The 5,235-nt window shown below is 40.5% G+C and overlaps 1 long non-coding RNA gene across 1 annotated transcript; it reads right to left on the reverse strand.

Annotated features, from left to right (window-relative positions):
* Positions 1-2,063: 2,063 nt before the first annotated feature.
* Positions 2,064-3,591, reverse strand: LOC104911484. The gene is made up of 2 exons (XR_793939.3): positions 3,483-3,591; positions 2,064-2,283 (listed from the first exon to the last, which is right to left on the reverse strand). It is a non-coding gene; the product is annotated as an uncharacterized LOC104911484 (long non-coding RNA).
* Positions 3,592-5,235: the final 1,644 nt, after the last annotated feature.

Here is a 5,235-nt window from a genome sequence, read left to right on the forward strand (position 1 = left end):
CTTCCATAATTAAAGACATACTTGCAGTTAAATTATTCTCAAGTTACCATTAGAAAAGCTGCAATATCAACAGGAAACAGGATCACAAAAGTATTCTGCATTCAGAACTTGCTCTTTGCCCATCAGCAATCAGTCATTATCTGCTATTCCACCACTCCATGACATTTAATTATCATGATCAATTGGACTTCAAGGAACATGCTGCTTTATGTTACCTTAGCTTCCCCATCTCCCACTTTTTTTTTAATCCTTGTCTTTTAATTTCTTCTCTTGGCTCATTTCTCATTGTTTCTCCATTTCTCCTAAGCATTTTACCATGACTTTCAATAGAAGATGAGAAACTGATGCATCTCCTACTCACCACTCAATGTACAAACAGTCAGAAAATCTGGGTTAAGCTGATCAAGAAAATCTTTTTTCAGCATTAACTGGGAGCAAACAAGATTTTACTTTCTTAAGTATTCCTGCACAAATACAACCTAGCCTGTAAAGTGGAAAGAGGGTAACCTAACCAATTCAGCTTCTATTTTGATAAAGAGAAACAGTTGTCACTGCAGTGCTTGAATTTCATTGCTAAAAGGGAGAACATCAAGTGAAGCCAAAACTGTATTCCAAGGAGCAAGATTGGAATAAAGCATATATCTATATCTAACAATATAATTGTTTTTTCTTCCTTCAGTTGTACATTAATAACTTCCACTATAGACACACGTATACACACAGTGATTTTGTCACATTCTCCTACCATCGCTCCCCAAACTATGGCAAATTTTATTGGCATTTGAAGGTAAATTCAGTAGAAAAGTGTATGTCTTATTGCTTTTTTCATTATCTGAATATGGCAGGAGAAGAATATATCTCAATTCAAAGATATCCAGAGGTGAACAAATTTAGAAGAAAACAAACGCCGGCTCTGCACTGAGCAACCAGCAGCACAGGCTTACTTGCATTCAGCAGGAATCTTTCAAGAGCATCAAAATGTTTAAAACATCAACATCAAGCTGAGTGGCACAGTTGACACTCTAGAGAGCAGGAATGCCATCCAGACCTGGACAGACCTGAGAGGTGGGCCCACACCAACCTCATGAAGTTCCAACAAGGACAAACTGCACAGTCCTGCATCTGAGTCAGGGCAATCCAAGCACAGATACAGGTCAGGCAGTGAATGACTTGAGAGCAACCCTGAGGTGTAGGATTTGGAGGTGTCAGTTTATGAAAGACTAAACATGAGCATCAATGTGTGCTTGCAGCCCAGAAGGCCAACTGTACCCTGGGTTGCATCAAGAGAAACGTGACCAGCCGGTCAAGGGAGGTGATTCTGCCCCTCCACTCTGCTCTCTGAGACCCCACCTGGAGCACTGCGTCCAGTTCTGGAGGCCCCAGTACAAGAAGGACATGGATGGGTCCAGAGGAGGGCCACAAAGATGATCAGAGGGCTGGAGCACCTCCTCTACAAGGACAAGCTGAGAGAAATGACACTCTTCAGCCTGGAGAAGAGAAGGCTCCAAGGGGCCTTATAGCAGCCTTCTGGGACCTGAAGGGGGCCTACAGGAAAGCTGGGGAGGGATTTTATATAAGGGTGCGTAGTGAGAGGACAAGGGGAAATGGTTTTAAACTGGAAAAGGGTAGATTTAGACCAGATCTCAGGAAGAAATTATTTACTGCGAAGGTGGTGAGACATTGGAACAGGCTGCACAGTCGGGCTGTGAATATCTCTTGCCTGGAGGCATACAAGGTCAGGCCGGATGGGGTTGTGAGCAACCTGGTCTAGAGGGAGGCGTCCCTGCCTGTAGCAGGGGGGTTAGAACTAGATGATCTTAAAGGTCCCTTCTAACCCAAAGCATTCTATGATTCTGATTCTGGTCATTATGAAGAAAAATCTCTACCCGAAATTCGTTCTTGCTATGTTGATCCAAGAGGGTTGAATGTCGCCAAATTTACCAAAATAAATGGTTATTTATATTTATGGTTAAATATCGTTTTATTTATATTTAAATGGTTAAATATATTTATGGTTAAAGGAACTGTCATTTTATGTAATAAAGACTTGAAGACAACACGTATCCATTTCAAACTAGATTTAATTACACCACAATCCAAATAAGTTATGTCCATATAAACTCCATTTTGTTGTATGTACAACCTATGTCATCAGCATGCTGACAGAGTCAGCTGGTGAAAGCGTTCGCCTCATCCTCTGGAACGTATGAATCTTCAAACACTTTCTCTGTCCATCGGCTGGTTCTAGAGCAGGACAGCCACATCTTTCATCCCCAAAGCAGACTGAAAGGGGAGGGGGGAGGAAATGAAAGTCAGATTTGCAGCACGTTCTTGTTTTTAAATAAGTTTCCCTAAAAAGCAAGTCAGAACAAACAGCCCTATAAAAATACAGAATAAATGCTACCAAAAAAAAAAAAAAGCCAGCCAGAAAACACTGCAACGAAGCTACTTGCCCAGAAAAAGGAGAACTTGTAAGCCTCAGACTAGACCCAAATGCATTTCTGTTAGCTGTACACATACTCTGGTATCAAATGCATACTTTATGCTCTGCAGACACACTCAGTACAAGAAAAAAGCCTCAAGCTGCCAGTGAAACTGAACACAAGAACACTGCCAGCAAACAAACAACTCGAGCAAATGGCACCACAAGACAAAAGGTTTTAACGAAACTGTAACATGACCTTGACATTTTTCTCATTCTTTCTACTGTTAGAAGTAGCTCCTTTATATGGTGTGAGGCAAAAATAATTAATATATAACTTTGCAAACAATGCAGTCCATAAATTATTTGTCTTAGCAGTACCTGGCTCTGTGCTGTTGTCAAATTTCAAGGTCATTAAAAGAGTCACATTTCCTTCAAAATCTTAATTTTAGAAGTCTGTCCCATGGAAACACTTCAATAGAATTCAAACACCACAAGAATTTAAGTATTACTCATGCCAAGACATTGCAGCGGTGACAAGTTGTCCAATAACAAAGAGGCAATATGAGCAAATGCATTTTGATTCACTGCAAGGACAAATACTGAAGGATATATCTCTGTATTTAATGTCGTTTTTAAGCAGCTTTGCTACTATATTTACAAAGAGGAAAGGAGAACGGATTTTTGGTTAAAATCCCTGTTAGAAATCTAAGTAATTATTTCTAGGTGCAGAAAGAAACTTGCATAAAACACCTCTAAAACAGATTTCAAGGGCAAGTTCCATTCAAAAAGGCACAGGAAGTCCCATATATTAAAAAAAAAAATGCAGAAGATTCAGAGCAAAACACTAAGGCTCTTCCAAGAACTTGTGTTTTGCTGTTTTTTCTAGTTTTGATTTTAAAAGAAAAAATAACCTGACCAGCAATACTATCACCCAAAACCAATTAAAAACAGTGGATAAAACAGCTCTTGCTGTTTAGTGTGAACAACCAGAGGTAACACCTATAACTGTGACTATGAGAGCTCTGCTTTTGCACGTACATTTGGACACAACACGTACCTCCAGATTGTTGGCTCGGGCATTCCTGGATCTGCACCCCTCCTAAAACCTGAACAGAAATAAACATTAGATAAACACACACATGTATGTGTAGACTCCTACACAGCTTACACAGTATCAGATTATTCCAGTTCATTAAACTGAGATACAAAAGGAGGGGGGAACTGTGATTCACGAAGTTGTAGACTCACCTCAACAGAAATATAACATCAATCAAGGTTAGAAAGCAGGCAAAATAAATACAAGTGTACCATTTTTAATTTCTTTGTTTTGTTTTTTTAACTCTTATCTATATCTCTATCTGAATTAAAATTCAGGAACAACTGAATTTGAAGCTGTGAGAGATGATGGAAATTATTTACCCTGAAGATCACGGCACGCTTGCATGCATGCATACATACATACATACATCAATGCATGCATACATGCATCAATGAGGTTTTAAATGTTGTTTAGAATGCAACTGAATGAGACAGCACCAGCAGTGACCGGTATAAGCAACCTCTGTGAGCCTTAACAGGCAACATTCTGTAATGAACTTGCAGTACTATTTCAATAACTGTTTATTTAATTCAGGGTGAAAGAATTCTAAATGTTCAATTGATTAAACTTAGAACGTTTTGTTCTAACTGCCTTGCAGGCAAGTTAATTACAAAGAGTTCATCTCCAGCTAATGACTTAACTACTGATTCACAAAGGCAAGCGAATGCTAGATAAGTAATTCAAGGTTCAGTTTATCAAACAGCTTTCTTGCTAGACTGTAAATTAAGTCTTGAAGCACGATTATATATGACACACGCTGTTCAACATGCTTTCCTACAAATGTTATATGCTAGAAATAGATGCTATATGGAAAACATATTATTCCTCTCCCTTACAGATTACAAGTAATGACAGCCCATCTAAAACACAGGCCATAAAGGTTAATGGAAAAGCTTCCATTAACATGGCGGGCACTAGGTTACCTCTTTGAAGATAACCTTGTCAGACTTAGACTATTAAATATTCTGGTCCATTGCCTTTTGTGGCCGCACTTTCCAATAAAACTGCTTTAAAATACATGAAGTTGTGTTAGCAGTCATACTACGTGTGTGTGTGACACAGATTTAGGAAACAGTACTGAGGAATAAGGGCCAGAAATATTACATAAGCAATCCAGTTTCACAGAACTGTACCGGCCTAATTTACGTACTTAACACAGGAGCAGTCACTTCAAAGCAAGCATAAAAACACCTACCAACAAGCTGCGATTGCACAAAGCACACTCCCTCATATGTGTCCTGAATACCTCACCCCAACCTATTCCATTGGTTAAAGTGCATTTCATTCATATGGGCCAAAATAAACTGGGATCAGCAGCACCAAGCACTGCAGAGCCCCTGTAACTGTAACACAGGGTTCAGTTCTACAGACTTCTGAGTCCGTGCCACCTCCAGGGGTCAGGCAAGGGTGGCACCTGTATTGGTGTCCCTTCATTAATCACAACAGGAAAATTGCTCAGGTGGCAATGCAGGCTGCTGGAGGAGCAGCACATGTACCTGTTGGAGGCATAAAACGAAGCTCCTATAACCCATGTCCTTACAGTTACACGACAGAAGTACCCCGGGCATCCAGGCAGAGGTACAACTGCCCACACAGCACACCGGCAGGACGTAACCCTCGTGTTACATAAGTCTGCGCGGTGCCCACAGAGCAGCTCTCAGGCTGCCCAGGGAGGCTGCGGATGCCCCATCCCTGGAGGTGTTCGAGGCCA

Source organism: Meleagris gallopavo, chromosome 6, assembly GCF_000146605.3.
Source record: "Meleagris gallopavo isolate NT-WF06-2002-E0010 breed Aviagen turkey brand Nicholas breeding stock chromosome 6, Turkey_5.1, whole genome shotgun sequence".
Taxonomy (NCBI): domain Eukaryota; kingdom Metazoa; phylum Chordata; class Aves; order Galliformes; family Phasianidae; genus Meleagris; species Meleagris gallopavo.